This window comes from Equus caballus, chromosome 5 (assembly GCF_041296265.1).
Source record: "Equus caballus isolate H_3958 breed thoroughbred chromosome 5, TB-T2T, whole genome shotgun sequence".
NCBI lineage: Eukaryota > Metazoa > Chordata > Mammalia > Perissodactyla > Equidae > Equus > Equus caballus.
Window position 1 is genome coordinate 49,761,486 of NC_091688.1, and position 23,592 is coordinate 49,785,077.

Here is a 23,592-nt window from a genome sequence, read left to right on the forward strand (position 1 = left end):
CAGCTCATTGGGAAGCTAAGAAACAACTCGCTCTGCACAGTGCTCTTACAGCCTACCGGGAACATCTCTGACAAAGCCCTGTGAAACGCAGTTTCTTTGCAGGCCTGATCTGGCTGAAGTAGAACTTATGCTCTGCGTGTGCTACATTGCCCTAGACCTGAAAGCCACAACGTGCAGGATTCTTTCCAAAGGGCGACTTGGGCCCCAAAGCATCTTGCTTCCAGCTCTTTGGGAAGCTAAGAAACAACTCGCTCTGCACAGTGCTCTTACAGCCTACCGGGAACATCTCTTACAAAGGCCTGGGAAACGCAGTTTCTTTGCAGGCCTGGTCTGGCTGATTAGAACTTCTGCTCTGGGTGTGCTACACGGCCCTAGAGCTGAAAGGCACAACGTGCAGGCTTCTTTCCAAAGGGCGAGTTGGGCCAAAAAGCATCTTGCTTCCAGCTCTTTGGGAAGCTAAGAAACAACTCGCTCTGCACAGTGCTCTTACAGCCTACCGGGAACATATCTTACAAAGGCCTGTGAAACGCAGTTTCTTTGCAGGCCTGATCTGGCTGAAGTAGAACTTCTGCTCTGGGTGTGCTACACTGCCCTAGAGCTGAAAGGCACAACGTACAGGCTTCTTTCCAAAGGGCGAGTTGGGCCCCAAAGCATCTTGCTTCCAGCTCTTTGGGAAGCTAAGAAACAACTCGCTCTGCACAGTGCTCTTACAGCCTACTGGAACATCACTTACAAAGTCCTGTGAAAAGCAGTTTCCTTGCAGGCCTGATCTGGCTGAAGTAGAACTTCTGCTCTGCGTGTGCTACATTGCCCTAGAGCTGAAAGGCACAACGTGCAGGCTTCTTCCCAAAGGGCGAGTTGGGCCCCAAATCATCTTGCTTCCAGCTCTTTGGGAAGCTAAGAAACAACTCGCTCTGCACAGTGCTCTTACAGCCTACCGGAAACATCTCTTACAAACGCCTGTGAAACGCAGTTTCTTTGCAGGCCTGATCTGGCTGAAGTAGAACTTCTGCTCTGGTGTGCTACATTGCCCTAGAGCTGAAAGGCACAAAGTGCAGTCTTCTTTCCAAAGGGCGACTTGGGCCCCAAAGCATCTTGCTTCCAGCTGTTTGGGAAGCTAAGAAACAGCTCGCTCTGCACAGTGCTCTTACAGCCTACCGGGAACATCTCTTACAAAGGCCTGTGAAACGCAGTTTCTTTGAAGGACTGATCTGGCTGAAGTAGAACTTCTGCTCTGGGTGTGCTACCTTGCCCTAGAGCTGAAAGGCACAACATGCAGTCTTCTTTCCAAAGGGCGACTTGGGCCCCAAAGCATCTTGCTTCCAGCTCTTTGGGAAGCTAAGAAACAACTCGCTCTGCACAGTGCTCTTACAGCCTACAGGAACATCACTTACAAAGGCCTGTGAAAAGCAGTTTCTGTGCAGGCCAAATCTGGCTGAAGTAGAACTTCTGCTCTGCGTGTACTACATTGCCCTAGAGCTCAAAGGCACAATGTGCAGGCTTCTTTCCAAAGGGCGAGTTGGGCCCCAAAGCATCTTGCTTCCAGCTCTTTGAGAAGCTAAGAAACAACTCGCTCTGCACAGTGCTCTTACAGCCTACCGGGAACATCTCTTACAAAAGCCTAAGAAACGCAGTTTCTTTGCAGGCCTGATCTGGCTGAAGTAGAACTTCTGCTCTGGGTGTGCTACACTGCCCTAGAGCTGAAAGGGACAACGTGCAGGGTTCTTTCCAAAGGGCGAGTTGGGCCCCAAAGCATCTTGCTTCCAGCTGTTTGGAAAGCTAAGAAACAACTCGCTCTGCACAGTGCTCTTACAGCCTACGGGAACAGCACTTACAAAGGCCTGCGAAAAGCAGTTTCCTTGCAGGCCTGATCTGGCTGAAGTAGAACTTCTGCTCTGCGTGTGGTACATTGCCCTAGAGCGGAAAGGCACAACGTGCAGGCTTCTTTACAAAGGGCGAGTTGGGCCCCAATGCATCTTTCTTACAGCTCTTGGGGAAGCTAAGAAACAACTCGCACTGCACAGTGCTCTTACAGCCTACCGGGAACATCTCTTACAAAGGCCTGTGAAACGCAGTTCTTTGCAGGACTGAACTGGCTGAAGTAGAACTTCTGCTCTGCGTGTGCTACATTGCCCTAGAGCTGAAAGGCACAACGTGCAGGCTTCTTTCCAAAGGGCGAGTTGGGCCCCAAAGCATCTTGCTTCCAGCTCTTTGGGAAGCTAAGAAACAACTCGCTCTGCACAGTGCTCTTACAGCCTACCGGGAACATCTCTTACAAAGCCCTGTGAAACGCAGTTTCCTTGCAGGTCTGATCTGAGTGAAGTAGAACTTCTGCTGTGGGTGTCCTACATTGCCCTAGAGCTTAAAGGCACAACGTGCAGGCTTCTTTCCAAAGGGCGAGTTGGGCGCCAAAGCATCCTGCTTCCAGCTGTTTGGGAAGCTAAGAAACAACTCGCTCTGCACAGTGCTCTTACAGCCTACCGGGAAGATCTCTTACAAAGGCCTGTGAAACGCAGTTTCTTAGCAGGCCTGATATGGCTGAAGTAGAACTTCTTCTCTGCGTGTGCTACATTGCCCTAGAGCTGAAAGGCACAACGTGCAGGCTTCTTTCCAAAGGGCGAGTTGGGCGCCAAAGCATCTTGCTTCCAGATGTTTGGGAAGCTAAGAAACAACTCGCTCTGCACAATGCTCTTACAGCCTTCCGGAACATCACTTAAAAAGGCCTGCGAAAAGCAGTTTCCTTGCAGGCCTGATCTGGCTGAAGTAGAACTTCTGCTCTGCGTGTGCTACATTGCCCTAGAGCTGAAAGGCACAACGTGCAGGCTTCTTTCCAAAGGGCGAGTTGGGCCCCAAAGCATCTTGCTTCCAGCTCTTGGGGAAGCTAAGAAACAACTCGCTCTGCACAGTGCTCTTACAGCCTACCGGAACATCACTTACAAAGGCATGTGAAAAGCAGTTTCCTTGCAGGCCTGATCTGGCTGAAGTAGAACTTCTGCTCTGGGTGTGCTACATTGCCCTAGAGCTGAAAGGCACAACGTGCAGGCTTCTTTCCAAAGGGCGAGTTGGGCCCCAAAGCATCTTGCTTCCAGCTCTTTGGGAAGCTAAGAAACAACTCGCTCTGCGCAGTGCTCTTACAGCCTACCGGGAACATCTCTTACAAAGGCCTGTGTAACGCAGTTTCTTTGCAGGCCTGATCTGGCTGAATTAGAACTTTTCTGCGTGTGCTACATTGCCCTAGAGCTGAAAGGCCCAACGTGCAGGCTTCCGTCCAAAGGGCGAGTTGGGGCCCAATGCATCTTGCTTCCAGCTCTTTGGGAAGCTAAGAAACAACTCGTTCTGCACAGTGCTCTTACAGCCTACCGCGAGAATATCTTACAAAGGCCTGTGAAACGCAGTTTCTTTGAAGGCCTGATCTGGCTGAAGTAGAACTTCTGCTCTGTTTGTGCTACATGGCCCTAGAGTTGAAAGGCACAACGTGCAGGCTTCTTTACAAAGGGCGAGTTGGGCCCCAAAGCATCTTGCTTCCAGCTCTTTGGGAAGCTAAGGAACAACTCGCTCTGCACAGTGCTCTTACAGCCTACCGGGAGCATCTCTTACAGAGGCCTGTGAAACGCAGTTTCTTTGCAGGCCCGAGCTGGCTGAAGTAGAACTTCTGCTCTGCCTGTGCTACATTGCCCTAGAGCTGAAAGGCACAACGTGCAGGCTTCTTTCCAAAGGCGAGTTGGGCCCCAAAGCATCTTGCTTCCAGCTCTTTGGGAAGCTAAGAAACAACTCGTTCTGCACACTGCTCTTACAGCCTACCGGGAACATCTCTTACAAAGGCCTGTGAAACGCAGTTTCTTTGCAGGCCTGATCTGGCTGAAGTAGAACATCTGCTCTGTTTGTGCTACATGGCCCTAGAGTTGAAAGGCACATCGTGCAGGCTTCATTCCAAAGGGCGAGTTGGGCCCCAAAGCATCTTGCTTCCAGCTCTTTGGGAAGCTAAGAGAGAACTCGCTCTGCACAGTGCTCTTACAGCCTACAGGGAGAATCACTTAAAAAGGCCTGTGAAACGCAGTTTCTTTGCAGGCCTGATCTGGCTGAAGTAGAACTTCTGCTCTGCGTGTGCTACATTGCCCTAGAGCTGAAAGGCACAACGTGCAGGCTTCTTTCCAAAGTGCGAGTTGGTCCCCAAAGCATCTTGCTTCCAGCTCTTTGGGAAGCTAAGAAACAACTCGCTCTGCACAGTGCTCTTACAGCCTACTGGAACATCACTTACAAAGTCCTGTGAAAAGCAGTTTCCTTGCAGGCCTGATCTGGCTGAAGTAGAACTTCTGCTCTGCGTGTGCTACATTGCCCTAGAGCTGAAAGGCACAACGTGCAGGCTTCTTCCCAAAGGGCGAGTTGGGCCCCAAAGCATCTTGCTTCCAGCTCTTTGGGAAGCTAAGAAACAACTCGCTCTGCACAGTGCTCTTACAGCCTACCAGAAACATCTCTTACAAACGCCTGTGAAACGCAGTTTCTTTGCAGGCCTGATCTGGCTGAAGTAGAACTTCTGCTCTGGTGTGCTACATTGCCCTAGAGCTGAAAGGCACAAAGTGCAGTCTTCTTTCCAAAGGGCGACTTGGGCCCCAAAGCATCTTGCTTCCAGCTGTTTGGGAAGCTAAGAAACAACTCGCTCTGCACAGTGCTCTTACAGCCTACCGGGAACATCTCTTACAAAGGCCTGTGAAACGCAGTTTCTTTGAAGGCCTGATCTGGCTGAAGTAGAACTTCTGCTCTGGGTGTGCTACATTGGCCTAGAGCTGAAAGGCACAACATGCAGTCTTCTTTCCAAAGGGCGACTTGGGCCCCAAAGCATCTTGCTTCCAGCTCTTTGGGAAGCTAAGAAACAACTCGCTCTGCACAGTGCTCTTACAGCCTACAGGAACATCACTTACAAAGGCCTGTGAAAAGCAGTTTCCGTGCAGGCCAAATCTGGCTGAAGTAGAACTTCTGCTCTGCGTGTACTACATTGCCCTAGAGCTCAAAGGCACAATGTGCAGGCTTCTTTCCAAAGGGCGAGTTGGGCCCCAAAGCATCTTGCTTCCAGCTCTTTGAGAAGCTAAGAAACAACTCGCTCTGCACAGTGCTCTTACAGCCTACCGGGAACATCTCTTACAAAAGCCTATGAAACGCAGTTTCTTTGCAGGCCTGATCTGGCTGAAGTAGAACTTCTGCTCTGGGTGTGCTACACTGCCCTAGAGCTGAAAGGGACAACGTGCACGGTTCTTTCCAAAGGGCGAGTTGGGCCCCAAAGCATCTTGCTTCCAGCTGTTTGGAAAGCTAAGAAACAACTCGCTCTGCACAGTGCTCTTACAGCCTACGGGAACAGCACTTACAAAGGCCTGCGAAAAGCAGTTTCCTTGCAGGCCTGATCTGGCTGAAGTAGAACTTCTGCTCTGCGTGTGGTACATTGCCCTAGAGCGGAAAGGCACAACGTGCAGGCTTCTTTACAAAGGGCGAGTTGGGCCCCAATGCATCTTTCTTACAGCTCTTGGGGAAGCTAAGAAACAACTCGCACTGCACAGTGCTCTTACAGCCTACCGGGAACATCTCTTACAAAGGCCTGTGAAACGCAGTTTCTTTGCAGGACTGAACTGGCTGAAGTAGAACTTCTGCTCTGCGTGTGCTACATTGCCCTAGAGCTGAAAGGCACAACGTGCAGGCTTCTTTACAAAGGGCGACTTGGGCCCCAATGCATCTTGCTTCCAGCTCTTTGGGAAGCTAAGAAACAACTCGCTCTGCACAGTGCTCTTACAGCCTACCGGGAACATCTCTTACAAAGCCCTGTGAAACGCAGTTTCCTTGCAGGCCTGATCTGAGTGAAGTAGAACTTCTGCTGTGGGTGTGCTACATTGCCCTAGAGCTTAAAGGCACAACGTGCAGGCTTCTTTCCAAAGGGCGAGTTGGGCCCCAAAGCATCCTGCTTCCAGCTGTTTGGGAAGCTAAGAAACAACTCGCTCTGCACAGTGCTCTTACAGCCTACCGGGAAGATCTCTTACAAAGGCCTGTGAAACGCAGTTTCTTAGCATGCCTGATCTGGCTGAAGTAGAACTTCTGCTCTGTTTGTGCTACATGGCCCTAGAGTTTAAAGGCACAACGTGCAGGCTTCTTTACAAAGGGCGAGTTGGGCCCCATAGCATCTTGCTTCCAGCTCTTTGGGAAGCTAAGGAACAACTCGCTCTGCACAGTGCTCTTACAGCCTACCGGGAGCATCTCTTACAGAGGCCTGTGAAACGCAGTTTCTTTGCAGGCCCGAGCTGGCTGAAGTAGAACTTCTGCTCTGCGTGTGCTACATTGCCCTAGAGTTGAAAGGCACAACGTGCAGGCATCTTTCCAAAGGGCGAGTTGGCCCCCAAAGCATCTTGCTTCCAGCTCTTTGGGAAGCTAAGAAACAACTCGCTCTGCACAGTGCTCTTACAGCCTACCGGGAACATCTCTTACAAAGGCCTGTGAAACGAAGTTCCTTTGCAGGCCTCATCTGGCTGAAGTAGAACTTCGGCTCTGGGTGTGCTACATTGCCCCAGAGCTGAAAGGCACAACGTGCAGGCTTCTTTACAAAGGGCAAGTTGGGCCCCAAAGCATCTTGCTTCCAGCTCTTTGTGACGCTAAGAAACAACTCGCTCTGCACAGTTGTCTTACAGCCTACCGGGAGCATCACTTACAAAGGCCTGTGAAATGCAGTTTCTTTGCAGGCCTGATGTGGCTGAAGTAGAACTTCTGCTCTGGGTGTGCTACACGGCCCTAGAGCTGAAAGGCACAACGTGCAGGTTTCTTTCAAAAGGGCGAGTAGGGCCCCAAAGCATCTTGCTTCCAGCTCTTTGGGAAGCTAAGAAACAACTCAACTGCACAGTGCTCTTACAGCCTACCAGAACATCACTTACAAAGGCCTGTTAAAAGCAGTTCCCTTGCAGGCCTGATCTGGCTGAAGTAGAACTTCTCCTCTGGGTGTTCTACTTTGCCCTAGAGCTGAAAGGCACAAAGTGCAGGCTTCTTTCCAAAGGGAGAGTTGGGCCCCAAAGCATCTTGCTTCCAGCTCTTTGGGAAGCTAAGAAACAACTCGCTCTGCACACTGCTCTTACAGCCTACTGGGTACATCTCTTACAATGCCTGTGAAACTCAGTTTATTTGCAGGCCTGATCTGGCTGAAGTAGAACTTCTGCTCTGGGTGTGCTACATTGCCCTAGAGCTGAAAGGCACAAGGTGCAGGCTTCTTTCCAAAGGGCGAGTTGGGCCCCAAAGCATCTTGCTCCAGCTCTTTGGGAAGCTAAGAAAAAACTCGCTGTGCGCAGTGCTCTTACAGCCTACCGGGAACATCTCTTACAAAAGCCTATGAAACGCAGTTTCTTTGCAGGCCTGATCTGGCTGAAGTAGAACTTCTGCTCTGGGTGTGCTACACTGCCCTAGAGCTGAAAGGGACAACGTGCAGGGTTCTTTCCAAAGGGCGAGTTGGGCCCCAAAGCATCTTGCTTCCAGCTGTTTGGAAAGCTAAGAAACAACTCGCTCTGCACAGTGCTCTTACAGCATACCGGAACAGCACTTACAAAGGCCTGCGAAAAGCAGTTTCCTTGCAGGCCTGATCTGGCTGAAGTAGAACTTCTGCTCTGCGTGTGCTACATTGCCCTAGAGCTGAAAGGCACAACGTGCAGGCTTCTTTCCAAAGGGCGAGTTGGGCCTCAAAGCATCTTGCTTCCAGCTCTTTGGGAAGCTGAGAAACAACTCGCTCTGCACAGTGCTGTTACAGCCTACCGGAACATCACTTACAAAGGCATGTGAAAAGCAGTTTCCTTGCAGGCCTGATCTGGCTGAAGTAGAACTTCAGCTCTGGGTGTGCTACATTGCCCTAGAGCTGAAAGGCACAACGTGCAGGCTTCTTTCCAAAGGGCGAGTTGGGCCCCAAAGCATCTTGCTTCCAGCTCGTGGGGTAGCTAAGAAACAACTCGCTCTGCACAGTGCTCTTACAGCCTACCGGAACATCACTTACAAAGGCATGTGAAAAGCAGTTTCCTTGCAGGCCTGATCTGGCTGAAGTAGAACTTCTGCTCTGCGTGTGCTACATTGCCCTAGAGCGGAAAGGCACAACGTGCAGGCTTCTTTACAAAGGGCGAGTTGGGCCCCAATTCATCTTTCTTACAGCTCTTGGGGAAGCTAAGAAACAACTCGCACTGCACAGTGCTCTTACAGCCTACCGGGAACATCTCTTACAAAGGGCTGTGAAACGCAGTTTCTTTGCAGGACTGATTTGGCTGAAGTAGAACTTCTGCTCTGCGTGTGCTACATTGCCCTAGAGCTGAAAGGCACAACGTGCAGGCTTCTTTCCAAAGTGCGAGTTGGTCCCCAAAGCATCTTGCTTCCAGCTCTTTGGGAAGCTAAGAAACAACTCGCTCTGCACAGTGCTCTTACAGCCTACCGGGAACATCTCTTACAAAGCCCTGTGAAACGCAGTTTCCTTGCAGGCCTGATCTGAGTGAAGTAGAACTTCTGCTGTGGGTGTGCTACATTGCCCTAGAGCTTAAAGGCACAACGTGCAGGCTTCTTTCCAAAGGGCGAGTTGGGCCCCAAAGCATCCTGCTTCCAGCTGTTTGGGAAGCTAAGAAACAACTCGCTCTGCACAGTGCTCTTACAACCTACCGGGAAGATCTCTTACAAAGGCCTGTGAAACGCAGTTTCTTAGCAGGCCTGATCTGGCTGAAGTAGAACTTCTGCTCTGCGTGTGCTACATTGCCCTAGAGCTGAAAGGCACAACGTGCAGGCTTCTTTCCAAAGGGCGAGTTGGGCCCCAAAGCATCTTGCTTCCAGCTCTTGGGGAAGCTAAGAAACAACTCGCTCTGCACAGTGCTCTTACAGCCTACCGAACATCACTTACAAAGGTATGTGAAAAGCAGTTTCCTTGCAGGCCTGATCTGGCTGAAGTAGAAATTCTGCTCTGCGTGTGCTACATTGCCCTAGAGCGGAAAGGCACAACGTGCATGCTTCTTTCCAAAGGGCGAGTTGGGCCCCAAAGCATCTTGCTTCCAGCTCTATGGGAAGCTAAGAAACAACTCGCTCTGCACAGTGCTCTTACAGCCTACCGGGAACATCTCTTACAAAGGCCTGCGAAACGCAGTTTCTTTGCATGCCTGATCTGGCTGAAGTAGAACTTCTGCTCTGGGTGTGCTACATTGCCCTAGAGCTGAAAGGCACAACATACAGGCTTCTTTCCAAAGGGCGAGTTGGGCCCCAAAGCATCTTGCTTCCAGCTCTTTGGGAAGCTAAGAAACAACTCGCTCTGCACAGTGCTCTTACAGCCTACCGGGAACATCTCTTACAAAGGCCTGTGTAACGCAGTTTCTTTGCAGGCCTGATCTGGCTGAATTAGAACTTCTCTGCGTGTGCTACATTGCCCTAGAGCAGAAAGGCACAACGTGCAGGCTTCCGTCCAAAGGGCGAGTTGGGGCCCAATGCATCTTGCTTCCAGCTCTTTGGGAAGCTAAGAAACAACTCGTTCTGCACAGTGCTCTTACAGCCTACCGCGAGAATATCTTACAAAGGCCTGTGAAACGCAGTTTCTTTGAAGGCCTGATCTGGCTGAAGTAGAACTTCTGCTCTGTTTGTGCTACATGGCCCTAGAGTTGAAAGGCACAACGTGCAGGCTTCTTTACAAAGGGCGAGTTGGGCCCCATAGCATCTTGCTTCCAGCTCTTTGGGAAGCTAAGGAACAACTCGCTCTGCACAGTGCTCTTACAGCCTACCGGGAGCATCTCTTACAGAGGCCTGTGAAACGCAGTTTCTTTGCAGGCCCGAGCTGGCTGAAGTAGAACTTCTGCTCTGCGTGTGCTACATTGCCCTAGAGCTGAAAGGCACAACGTGCAGGCTTCTTTCCAAAGGGCGAGTTGGCCCCCAAAGCATCTTGCTTCCAGCTCTTTGGGAAGGTAAGAAACAACTCGCTCTGCACAGTGCTCTTACAGCCTACCGGGAACATCTCTTACAAAGGCCTGTGAAACGCAGTTTCTTTGCAGGCCTCATCTGGCTGAAGTAGAACTTCGGCTCTGGGTGTGCTTCATTGCCCCAGAGCTGAAATGCACAACGTGCAGGCTTCTTTCCAAAGGTGAGTTGGGCCCCAAAGCATCTTGCTTCCAGCTCTTTGGGAATCTAAGAAACATCTCGCTCTGCACAGTGCTCTTACAGCCTACCGGGAGAATCTCTTACAAAGGCCTGTGAAACGCAGTTTCTTTGCAGGCCTGATGTGGCTGAAGTAGAACTTCTGCTCTGCGTGTGCTACATTTCCCTAGAGCTGAAAGGCACAACGTGCAGGCTTCTTTCCAAAGTGCGAGTTGGTCCCCAAAGCATCTTGCTTCCAGCTCTTTGGGAAGCTAAGAAACAACTCGCTCTGCACAGTGCTCTTACAGCCTACCGGGAACATCTCTTACAAAGCCCTGTGAAACGCAGTTTCCTTGCAGGCCTGATCTGAGTGAAGTAGAACTTCTGCTGTGGGTGTGCTACATTGCCCTAGAGCGGAAAGGCACAACGTGCATGCTTCTTTCCAAAGGGCGAGTTGGGCCCCAAAGCATCTTGCTTCCAGCTCTATGGGAAGCTAAGAAACAACTCGCTCTGCACAGTGCTCTTACAGCCTACCGGGAACATCTCTTACAAAGGCCTGCGAAACGCAGTTTCTTTGCATGCCTGATCTGGCTGAAGTAGAACTTCTGCTCTGGGTGTGCTACATTGCCCTAGAGCTGAAAGGCACAACATACAGGCTTCTTTCCAAAGGGCGAGTTGGGCCCCAAAGCATCTTGCTTCCAGCTCTTTGGGAAGCTAAGAAACAACTCGCTCTGCGCAGTGCTCTTACAGCCTACCGGGAACATCTCTTACAAAGGCCTGTGTAACGCAGTTTCTTTTCAGGCCTGATCTGGCTGAATTAGAACTTCTCTGCGTGTGCTACATTGCCCTAGAGCTGAAAGGCACAACGTGCAGGCTTCCGTCCAAAGGGCGAGTTGGGGCCCAATGCATCTTGCTTCCAGCTCTTTGGGAAGCTAAGAAACAAGTCGTTCTGCACAGTGCTCTTACAGCCTACCGCGAGAATATCTTACAAAGGCCTGTGAAACGCAGTTTCTTTGAAGGCCTGATCTGGCTGAAGTAGAACTTCTGCTCTGCGTGTGCTACATTGCCCTAGAGCGGAAAGGCACAACGTGCATGCTTCTTTCCAAAGGGCGAGTTGGGCCAAAAAGCATCTTGCTTCCAGCTCTATGGGAAGCTAAGAAACAACTCGCTCTGCACAGTGCTCTTACAGCCTACCGGGAACATCTCTTACAAAGGCCTGCGAAACGCAGTTTCTTTGCATGCCTGATCTGGCTGAAGTAGAACTTCTGCTCTGGGTGTGCTACATTGCCCTAGAGCTGAAAGGCACAACGTGCAGGCTTCTTTCCAAAGGGCGAGTTGGGCCCCAAAGCATCTTGCTTCCAGCTCTTTGGGAAGCTAAGAAACAACTCGCTCTGCGCAGTGCTCTTACAGCCTACCGGGAACATCTCTTCCAAAGGCCTGTGTAACGCAGTTTCTTTGCAGGCCTGATCTGGCTGAATTAGAACTTCTCTGCGTGTGCTACATTGCCCTAGAGCTGAAAGGCACAACGTGCAGGCTTCCGTCCAAAGGGCGAGTTGGGGCCCAATGCATCTTGCTTCCAGCTCTTTGGGAAGCTAAGAAACAACTCGTTCTGCACAGTGCTCTTACAGCCTACCGCGAGAATATCTTACAAAGGCCTGTGAAACGCAGTTTCTTTGAAGGCCTGATCTTGCTGAAGTAGAACTTCTGCTCTGTTTGTGCTACATGGCCCTAGAGTTGAAAGGCACAACGTGCAGGCTTCTTTACAAAGGGCGAGTTGGGCCCCATAGCATCTTGCTTCCAGCTCTTTGGGAAGCTAAGGAACAACTCGCTCTGCACAGTGCTCTTAAAGCCTACCGGGAGCATCTCTTACAGAGGCCTGTGAAACGCAGTTTCTTGGCAGGCCCGAGCTGGCTGAAGTAGAACTTCTGCTCTCCGTGTGCTACATTGCCCTAGAGCTGAAAGGCACAACGTGCAGGCATCTTTCCAAAGGGCGAGTTGGCCCCCAAAGCATCTTGCTTCCAGCTCTTTGGGAAGCTAAGAAACAACTCGCTCTGCACAGTGCTCTTACAGCCTACCGGGAACATCTCTTACAAAGGCCTGTGAAACGAAGTTCCTTTGCAGGCCTCATCTGGCTGAAGTAGAACTTCGGCTCTGGGTGTGCTACATTGCCCCAGAGCTGAAAGGCACAACGTGCAGGCTTCTTTCCAAAGACGAGTTGGGCCCCAAAGCATCTTGCTTCCAGCTCTTTGGGAAGCTAAGAAACAACTCGTTCTGCACACTGCTCTTACAGCCTACCGGGAACATCTCTTACAAAGGCCTGTGAAACGCAGTTTCTTTGCAGGCCTGATCTGGCTGAAGTAGAACATCTGCTCTGTTTGTGCTACATGGCCCTAGAGTTGAAAGGCACATCGTGCAGGCTTCATTCCAAAGGGCGAGTTGGGCCCCAAAGCATCTTGCTTCCAGCTCTTTGGGAAGCTAAGAGAGAACTCGCTCTGCACAGTGCTCTTAGAGCCTACAGGGAGCATCACTTACAAAGGCCTGTGAAACGCAGTTTCTTTGCAGGCCTGATCTGGCTGAAGTAGAACTTCTGCTCTGGGTGTGCTACATTGCCCTAGAGCTGAAAGGCACAACGTGCAGGCTTCTTTCCAAAGTGCGAGTTGGGCCCCAAAGCATCTTGCTTCCAGCTCTTTGGGAAGCTAAGAAACAACTCGCTCTGCACAGTGCTCTTACAGCCTACCGGGAGCATCTCTTACAAAGGCCTGTGAAACGCAGTTTCTTTGCAGGCCTGATGTGGCTGAAGTAGAACTTCTGCTCTGCGTGTGCTACATTGCCCTAGAGCTGAAAGGCACAACGTGCAGGCTTCTTTCCAAAGTGCGAGTTGGTCCCCAAAGCATCTTGCTTCCAGCTCTTTGGGAAGCTAAGAAACAACTCGCTCTGCACAGTGCTCTTACAGCCTACCGGGAACATCTCTTACAAAGGCCTGTGAAACGCAGTTTCTTTGCAGGCCTGATCTGGCTGAAGTAGAACTTCTGCTCTGGGTGTGCTACATGGCCCTAGAGCTGAAAGGGACAACGTGCAGGCTTCTTACCAAAGGGCGAGTTGCGCCCCAAAGCACCTTGCTTCCAGCTCTTTGGGAAGCTAAGAAACAAATCGCTCTGCACAGTGCTCTTACAGCCTACCGGGAACATCTCTTACAAAGGCCTGTGAAACGCAGTTTCTTTGCATGCTTGATCTGGCTGAAGTAGAACTTCTGCTCTAGGTGTGCTACATGGGCCTAGAGCTGAAAGGCACAACGTGCAGTCTTCTTTCCAAAGGGCAAGTTGGGCCCCAAAGCATCTTGCTTCCAGCTCTTTGTGACGCTAAGAAACAACTCGCTCTGCACAGTTGTCTTACAGCCTACCAGAACATCACTTACAAAGGCCTGTTAAAAGCAGTTCCCTTGCAGGGCTGATCTGGCTGAAGTAGAACTTATCCTCTGGGTGTTCTACTTTGCCCTAGAGCTGAAAGGCACAAAGTGCAGGCTTCTTTCCAAAGGGAGAGTTGGGCCCCAAAGATTCTTGCTTCCAGCTCTTTGGGAAGCTAAGAAACAACTCGCTCTGCACACTGCTCTTACAGCCTACTGGGTACATCTCTTACAATGCCTGTGAAACTCAGTTTATTTGCAGGCCTGATCTGGCTGAAGTAGAACTTCTGCTCTGGGTGTGCTACATTGCCCTAGAGCTGAAAGGCACAAGGTGCAGTCTTCTTTCCAAAGGGCGAGTTGGGCCCCAAAGCATCTTGCTCCAGCTCTTTGGGAAGCTAAGAAAAAACTCGCTGTGCGCAGTGGTCTTACAGCCTAACGGGAACATCTCTTACAAAAGCCTATGAAACGCAGTTTCTTTGCAGGCCTGATCTGGCTGAAGTAGAACTTGTGCTCTGGGTGTGCTACACTGCCCTAGAGCTGAAAGGGACAACGTGCAGGGTTCTTTCCAAAGGGCGAGTTGGGCCCCAAAGCATCTTGCTTCCAGCTGTTTGGAAAGCTAAGAAACAACTCGCTCTGCACAGTGCTCTTACAGCCTACCGGAACAGCACTTACAAAGGCCTGCGAAAAGCAGTTTCCTTGCAGGCCTGATCTGGCTGAAGTAGAACTTCTGCTCTGCGTGTGCTACATTGCCCTAGAGCTGAAAGGCACAACGTGCAGGCTTCTTTCCAAAGGGCGAGTTGGGCCTCAAAGCATCTTCCTTCCAGCTCTTTGGGAAGCTGAGAAACAACTCGCTCTGCACAGTGCTGTTACAGCCTACCGGAACATCATTTACAAAGGCATGTGAAAAGCAGTTTCCTTGCAGGCCTGATCTGGCTGAAGTAGAACTTCTGCTCTACGTGTGCTACATTGCCCTAGAGCGGAAAGGCACAACGTGCAGGCTTCTTTACAAAGGGCGAGTAGGGCCCCAATGCATCTTTCTTACAGCTCTTGGGGAAGCTAAGAAACAACTCGCACTGCACAGTGCTCTTACAGCCTACCGGGAACATCTCTTACAAAGGGCTGTGAAACGCAGTTTCTTTGCAGGACTGAACTGGCTGAAGTAGAACTTCTGCTCTACGTGTGCTACATTGCCCTAGAGCTGAAAGGCACAACGTGCAGGCTCCTTTACAAAGGGCGACTTGGGCCCCAAAGCATCTTGCTTCCAGCTCTTTGGGAAGCTAAGAAACAACTCGCTCTGCACAGTGCTCTTACAGCCTACCGGGAACATCTCTTACAAAGGCCTGCGAAACGCAGTTTCTTTGCATGCCTGATCTGGCTGAAGTAGAACTTCTGCTCTGGGTGTGCTACATTGCCCTAGAGCTGAAAGGCACAACATGCAGGCTTCTTTCCAAAGGGCGAGTTGGGCCCCAAAGCATCTTGCTTCCAGCTCTTTGGGAAGCTAAGAAACAACTCGCTCTGCGCAGTGCTCTTACAGCCTACCGGGAACATCTCTTACAATGGCCTGTGTAACGCAGTTTCTTTTCAGGCCGGATCTGGCTGAATTAGAATTTCTCTGCGTGTGCTACATTGCCCTAGAGCTGAAAGGCACAACGTGCAGGCTTCCGTCCAAAGGGCGAGTTGGGGCCCAATGCATCTTGCTTCCAGCTCTTTGGGAAGCTAAGAAACAACTCGTTCTGCACAATGCTCTTACAGCCTACCGCGAGAATATCTTACAAAGGCCTGTGAAACGCAGTTTCTTTGAAGGCCTGATCTGGCTGAAGTAGAACTTCTGCTCTGTTTGTGCTACATGGCCCTAGAGTTGAAAGGCACAACGTGCAGGCTTCTTTACAAACGGCGAGTTGGGCCCCATAGCATCTGGCTTCCAGCTCTTTGGGAAGCTAAGGAACAACTCGCTCTGCACAGTGCTCTTACAGCCTACCGGGAGCATCTCTTACAGAGGCCTGTGAAACGCAGTTTCTTTGCAGGCCCGAGCTGGCTGAAGTAGAACTTCTGCTCTGCGTGTGCTACATTGCCCTAGAGCTGAAAGGCACAACGTGCAGGCTTCTTTCCAAAGGGCGAGTTGGCCCCCAAAGCATCTTGCTTCCAGCTCTTTGGGAAGGTAAGAAACAACTCGCTCTGCACAGTGCTCTTACAGCCTACCGGGAAGATCTCTTACAAAGGCCTGTGAAACGCAGTTTCTTTGCAGGCCTCATCTGGCTGAAGTAGAACTTCGGCTCTGGGTGTGCTACATTGCCCCAGAGCTGAAAGGCACAACGTGCAGGCTTCTTTCCAAAGGCGAGTTGGGCCCCAAAGCATCTTGCTTCCAGCTCTTTGGGAATCTAAGAAACATCTCGCTCTGCACAGTGCTCTTACAGCCTACCGGGAGAATCTCTTACAAAGGCCTGTGAAACGCAGTTTCTTTGCAGGCCTGATGTGGCTGAAGTAGAACTTCTGCTCTGCGTGTGCTACATTGCCCTAGAGCTGAAAGGCACAACGTGCAGGCTTCTTTCCAAAGTGCGAGTTGGTCCCCAAAGCATCTTGCTTCCAGCTCTTTGGGAAGCTAAGAAACAACTCGCTCTGCACAGTGCTCTTACAGCCTACCGGGAACATCTCTTACAAAGGCCTGTGAAACGCAGTTTCTTTGCAGGCCTGATCTGGCTGAAGTAGAACTTCTGCTCTGGGTGTGCTACATGGCCCTAGAGCTGAAAGGGACAACGTGCAGGCTTCTTACCAAAGGGCGAGTTGTGCCCCAAAGCATCTTGCTTCCAGCTCTTTGGGAAGCTAAGAAACAAATCGCTCTGCACAGTGCTCTTACAGCCTACCGGGAACATCTCTTACAAAGGCCTGTGAAACGCAGTTTCTTTGCATGCTTGATCTGGCTGAAGTAGAACTTCAGCTCTAGGTGTGCTACATGGGCCTAGAGCTGAAAGGCACAACGTGCAGTCTTCTTTCCAAAGGGCAAGTTGGGCCCCAAAGCATCTTGCTTCCAGCTCTTTGTGACGCTAAGAAACAACTCGCTCTGCACAGTTGTCTTACAGCCTACCGGGAGAATCACTTACAAAGGCCTGTGAAATGCAGTTTCTTTGCAGGCCTGATGTGGCTGAAGTAGAACTTCTGCTCTGGGTGTGCTACACGGCCCTAGAGCTGAAAGGCACAACGTGCAGGTTTCTTTCAAAAGGGCGAGTAGGGCCCCAAAGCATCTTGCTTCCAGCTCTTTGGGAAGCTAAGAAACAACTCAACTGCACAGTGCTCTTACAGCCTACCAGAACATCACTTACAAAGGCCTGTTAAAAGCAGTTCCCTTGCAGGCCTGATCTGGCTGAAGTAGAACTTATCCTCTGGGTGTTCTACTTTGCCCTAGAGCTGAAAGGCACAAAGTGCAGGCTTCTTTCCAAAGGGAGAGTTGGGCCCCAAAGCATCTTGCTTCCAGCTGTTTGGGAAGCTAAGAAACAACTCGCTCTGCACACTGCTCTTACAGCCTACTGGGTACATCTCTTACAATGCCTGTGAAACTCAGTTTATTTGCAGGCCTGATCTGGCTGAAGTAGAACTTCTGCTCTGGGTGTGCTACATTGCCCTAGAGCTGAAAGGCACAAGGTGCAGGCTTCTTTCCAAAGGGCGAGTTGGGCCCCAAAGCATCTTGCTCCAGCTCTTTGGGAAGCTAAGAAAAAACTCGCTGTGCGCAGTGCTCTTACAGCCTACCGGGAACATCTCTTACAAAGGCCTGTGAAACACAGTTTCTTTGCAGACCTGAGGTGGCTGAAGTAGAACTTCGGCTCTGGGTGTGCTACATGGCCCTAGAGCTGAAAGGCACAACCTGCAGGCCTCTTTCCAAAGGGCGAGGTGGGACCCAAAGCATCTTGCTTCCAGCTCTTTGGGAAGCTAAGAAACAATTCGCTCTGCACAGTGCTCTTACAGCCTACAGGGAACATCTCTTACAAAGGCCTGTGAAACGCAGTTTCTTTGCAGGCCTGATCTGGCTGAAGTAGAACTTCTGCTCTGCGTGTGGTACATTGCCCTAGAGCTGAAAGTCACAACGTGCAGGCTTCTTTCCAAAGGGCGAGTTGGGCCCCAAAGCATCTTGCTTCCAGCTCTTTGGGAAGCTAAGAAACAACTCGTTCTGCACAGTGCTCTTACAGCCTACCGGGAGCATCTCTTTCAAAGGCCTGTGAAACGCAGTTTGTTTGAAGGCCTGATCTGGCTGAAGTAGAACTTCAGCTCTGGGTGTGCTTCATGGCCCTAGAGCTGAAAGGCACAACGTGCAGGCCTCCGTCCAAAGGGCGAGTTGGGGCCCAATGCATCTTGCTTCCAGCTCTTTGGGAAGCTAAGAAACAACTCGTTCTGCACAGTACTCTTACAGCCTACCGCGAGCATCTCTTGCAAAGGCCTGTGAAACGCAGTTTCTTTGAAGGCCTGATCTGGCTGAAGTAGAACTTCTGCTCTGTTTGTGCTACATGGCCCTAGAGTTGAAAGGCACAACGTGCAGGCTTCTTTACAAAGGGCGAGTTGGGCCCCAAAGCATCTTGCTTCCAGCTCTTTGGGAAGCTAAGGAACAACTCGCTCTGCACAGTGCTCTTACAGCCTACCGGGAGCATCTCTTACAAAGGCATGTGAAACGCAGTTTCTTTGCAGGCCCGAGCTGGCTGAAGTAGAACTTCTGCTCTGCGTGTGCTACATTGCCCTAGAGCTGAAAGGCACAACGTGCAGGCTTCTTTCCAAAGGGCGAGTTGGCCCCCAAAGCATCTTGCTTCCAGCTCTTTGGGAAGCTAAGAAACAACTCGCTCTGCACAGTGCTCTTACAGCCTACCGGGAACATCTCTTACAAAGGCCTGTGAAACGCAGTTTCTTTGCAGGCCTGATGTGGCTGAAGTAGAACTTCTGCTCTGCGTGTGCTACATTGCCCTAGAGCTGAAAGGCACAACGTGCAGGCTTCTTTCCAAAGTGCGAGTTGGTCCCCAAAGCATCTTGCTTCCAGCTCTTTGGGAAGCTAAGAAACAACTCGCTCTGCACAGTGCTCTTACAGCCTCCCGGGAACATCTCTTACAAAGGCCTGTGAAACGCAGTTTCTTTGCAGGCCTGATCTGGCTGAAGTAGAACTTCTGCTCTGGGTGTGCTACATGGCCCTAGAGCTGAAAGGGACAACGTGCAGGCTTCTTACCAAAGGGCGAGTTGTGCCCCAAAGCATCTTGCTTCCAGCTCTTTGGGAAGCTAAGAAACAAATCGCTCTGCACAGTGCTCTTACAGCCTACCGGGAACATCTCTTACAAAGGCCTGTGAAACGCAGTTTCTTTGCATGCTTGATCTGGCTGAAGTAGAACTTCTGCTCTAGGTGTGCTACATGGGCCTAGAGCTGAAAGGCACAACGTGCAGTCTTCTTTCCAAAGGGCAAGTTGGGCCCCAAAGCATCTTGCTTCCAGCTCTTTGTGACGCTAAGAAACAACTCGCTCTGCACAGTTGTCTTACAGCCTACCGGGAGCATCACTTACAAAGGCCTGTGAAATGCAGTTTCTTTGCAGGCCTGATGTGGCTGAAGTAGAACTTCTGCTCTGGGTGTGCTACACGGCCCTAGAGCTGAAAGGCACAACGTGCAGGTTTCTTTCAAAAGGGCGAGTAGGGCCCCAAAGCATCTTGCTTCCAGCTCTTTGGGAAGCTAAGAAACAACTCAACTGCACAGTGCTCTTACAGCCTACCAGAACATCACTTACAAAGGCCTGTTAAAAGCAGTTCCCTTGCAGGCCTGATCTTGCTGAAGTAGAACTTCTCCTCTGGGTGTTCTACTTTGCCCTAGAGCTGAAAATCACAAAGTGCAGGCTTCTTTCCAAAGGGAGAGTTGGGCCCTAAAGCATCTTGCTTCCAGCTCTTTGGGAAGCTAAGAAACAACTCGCTCTGCACAGTGCTCTTACAGCCTACCGGGAACATCTCTTCCAACGGCCTGTGAAACGCAGTTTCTTTGCAGGCCTGATCTGGCTGAAGTAGAACTTCTGCTCTGGGTGTGCTACATTGCCCTAGAGCTGAAAGGAACAACGTGCAGGCTTCTTTCCAAAGGGCGAGTTGGGCCGCAAAGCATCTTGCTTCCAGCTCTTTGGGAAGCTAAGAAACAACTCGCTCTGCACAGTGCTCTTACAGCCTACCGGGAACATCTCTTACAAAGGCCTGTGAAACGCAGTTTGTTTGCAGGCCTGATCTGGCTGAAATGGAACTTCTGCTCTGGGTGTGCTACATTGCCCTAGAGCTGAAAGGCACAACGTGCAGGCTTCTTTCCAAAGGACGAGTTGGGCCCCAAAGCATCTTGCTTCCAGCTCCTTGGGAAGCTAAGAAACAACACGCTCTGCACAGTGCTCTTACAGCCTACCGGGAACATCTCTTACAAAGGCCTGTGAAACGCAGTTTCTTTGCAGGCCTGATCTGGTTGAAGTGGAACTTCTGCTCTGGGTGTGCTACATTGGCCTAGAGCTGAAAGGCACAACGTGCAGGCTTCTTTGCAAAGGGCGAGTTGGGCCGCAAAGCATCTTGCTTCCAGCTCCTTGGGAAGCTAAGAAACAACTCGCTCTGCACAGTGCTCTTACAGCCTACCGGGAACATCTCTTACAAAGGCCTGTGAAACGCAGCTTCTTTGCAGGCCTGATCTGGCTGAAGTAGAACTTCTGCTCTTGGTGTGCTACATTGGCCTAGAGCTGAAAGGCACAACCTGCAGGCTTCTTTCCAAAGGGCGAGTTGGGCCCCAAAGCATCTTGCTTCCAGCTCTTTGGGAAGCTAAGAAACAACTCGCTCTGCACAGTGCTCTTACAGCCTACCGGAACCATCACCTACAAAGGCCTGTGAAATGCAGTTTCTTTGCAGGCCTGATCACGCTGAACTAGAACTTCTGCTCTGGGTGTGCTACATTGCCCTAGAGCTGAAGGGCACAACGTGCAGGCCTGTTTCCAAAGGGCGAGTTGGGCCACAAAGCATCTTGCTTCCAGCTCCTTGGGAAGTTAAGAAACAACTCGCTCTGCACAGTGCTCTTACAGCCTACCGGGAACATCTCTTACAAAGGCCTGTGAAACGCAGTTTCTTTGCAGGCCTGATCTGGCTGAAGTAGAACTACTGCTCTGCGTGTGCTACATTGCCCTAGAGCTGCAAGGCACAAGGTACAGGCTTCTTTCCAAAGGGCGAGTTGGGCCCCAAAGCATCTTGTTTCCAGCTCTTTGGGAAGCTAAGAAACAACTCGCTCTGCACAGTGCTCTTACAACCTACCGGGAACATCTCTTACCAAGCCCTGTGAAACGCAGTGTCTTTGCAGGCCTGATCTGGCTGAAGTAGAACTTTTGCTCTGGATGTGCTACATGGCCCTAGGGTTGAAAGGCACCACGTGCAGGCTTCTTTCCAAAGGGCGAGTTGGGCCCCAAAGCATCTTGCTTCCAGCTCTTTGGGAAGCTAAGAAACAACTCGCTCTGCTCAGTCCTCTTACAGCCTACCGGGAACATCACTTACAAAGGCCTGTGAAACGCAGTTTCTTTGCAGGCCTGATCTGGCTGAAGTAGAACTTGTGCTCTGGGTGTGCTACATGGCCCTAGAGCTGAAAGGCCCAACGTGAAGGCTTCCTTCAAAAGGGCGAGATGGGCCCCAAAGAATCTTGCTTCCAGCTCTTTGGGAAGCTAAGAAACAACTCGCTCTGCACAGTGCTCTTACAGCCTACTGGGAACATCTCTTACAAATGCCTGCGAAACGCAGTTTCTTTGCAGGCCTGATCTGGCTGAAGTAGAACTTCTGCTCTGGGTGTGCTACATTGCCCTAGAGCTGAAAGGCACAAGGTGCAGTCTTCTTTCCAAAGGGCGAGTTGGGCCCCAAAGCATCTTGCTCCAGCTCTTTGGGAAGCTAAGAAAAAACTCGCTGTGCGCAGTGCTCTTACAGCCTACCGGGAACATCTCTTACAAAGGCCTGTGAAACACAGTTTCTAGCAGGCCTGAGGTGGCTGAAGTCGAACATCGGCTCTGGGTGTGCTACATGGCCCTAGAGCTGAAAGGCACAACGTGCAGGCTTCTTTCCAAAGGGCGAGTTGGGCCTCAAAGCATCTTGCTTCCAGCTCTTTGGGAAGCTAAGAAACAACTCGCTCTGCACAGTGCTCTTACAGCCTACCGGGAACATCTCTTACAAAGGCCTGTGAAACATAGTTTTTTTGCAGGCCTGATCTGGCTAAAGTAGAAGTTCTGCTCTGGGTGTGCTACATTGCCCTAGAGCTGAAAGGCACAACGTGCAGGCTTCTTTCCAAAGGGCGAGTTGGGCCCCAAAGCATCTGGCTTCCAGCTCTTTGGGAAGCTAAGAAACAACTCGCTCTGCACGGCGCTGTTACAGCCTACCGGGAACATCTCTTACAAAGGCCTGTGAAACGCAGTTTCTTTGCAGGCCTGATCTGGCTGAAGTAGAACTTCTGCTCTGCGTGTGCTACATTGCCCTAGAGCTGAAAGGCACAACGTGCAGGCTTCTCTCCAAAGGGCGAGTTGGGCCCCAAAGCATCTTGCTTCCAGCTCTTTGGGAAGCTGACAAACAACTCGCTCTGCACAGTGCTCTTACAGCCTACCGGGAACTTCTCTTACCAAGCCCTGTGAAACGCAGTTTCTTTGCCGGCCTGATCTGACTGAAGTAGAACTTTTGCTCTGGATGTGCTACATGGCCCTAGGGCTGAAAGGCATAACGTGCAGGCTTCTTTCCAAAGGGCGAGTTGGGCCCCAAAGCATCTTGCTTCCAGCTCTTTGGGAAGCTAAGAAACAACTCGCTCTGCTCAGTGCTCTTACAGCCTACCGGGAACATCTCTTACAAAGGCCTGTGAAACGCAGTTTCTTTGCAGGCCTGATCTGGCTGAAGTAGAACTTCTGCTCTGGGTGTGCTACATGGCCGTAGAGCTGAAAGGCACAACGTGCAGGCTTCTTTCCAAAGGGCGAGTTGGGCCCCAATGCATCTTGCTTCCAGCTCTTTGGGACGCTAAGAAACAACTCGCTCTGCACAGTACTCTTACAGCCTACGGGGAACATCTCTTACAAAGGCCTGTGAAAAGCAGTTTCCTTGCAGGCCTGATCTGGCTGAAGTAGAACTTCTGCTCTGCGTGTGCTACATTGCCCTAGAGCTGAAAGACACAACGTGCAGGCTTCTTTCCAAAGAGCGAGTTGGGCCCCAAAGCATCTTGCCTCCAGCTATTTGGGAAGCTAAGAAAAAACCCGCTCTGCGCAGTGCTCTTACAGCCTACGGGAACATCACTTGCAAAGGCATGTGAAAAGCAGTTTCCTTGCAGGCCTGATCTGGCTGATGTAGAACTTCTGCTCTGCGTGTGCTACATTGCCCTAGAGCGGAAAGGCACAATGTGCAGGCTTCTTTCCAAAGGGCGAGTTGGGCCACAATGCACCTTGCTTCCAGCTCTTTGGGAAGCTAAGAAACAACTCGCTCTGCACAGTGCTCTTACACCCTACCGGGAACATCTCGTACAAAGGCCTGTGAAACGCAGTTTCTTTGCAGGCCTGCTCTGGCTGAAGTAGAACTTCTGCTCGGCGTGTGCTACAGTGACCTAGAGCTGCAAGGCACAACGTGCAGCCTTTTTTCCAAAGGGCGAGTTGGGGCACAAAGCATCTTGCTTCCAGGTCTTTGGGAAGCTACGAAACAACTCACTCTGCACAGTGCTCATACAGCCTAACGGGAACATCTCTTACAAATGCCTGTGAAACGCAGTTTCTTTGCAGGCCTGATGAGGCTGAAGTAGAACTTCTGCTCTGGGTGTGCTACATTGGCCTAGAGCTGAAAGGCACAACGTGCAGGCTTCTTTCAAAAGGGCGAGTTGGGCCCCAAAGCATCTTGCTTCCACCTCTATGGGAAGCTAAGTAACAAGTCGCTGTGCACAGTGCTCTTACAGCCTAATGGGAACATCTTTTACAAAGGCCTGTGAAACGCAGTTTCTTTGCAGGCCTGATCTGGCTGAACTAGAACTTCTGCTCTGCGTGTGCTACATTGCCCTAGAGCTGAAAGGCACAACGTGCAGGCTTCTTTGCAAAGGGCGAGTTGGGCCGCAAAGCATCTTGCTT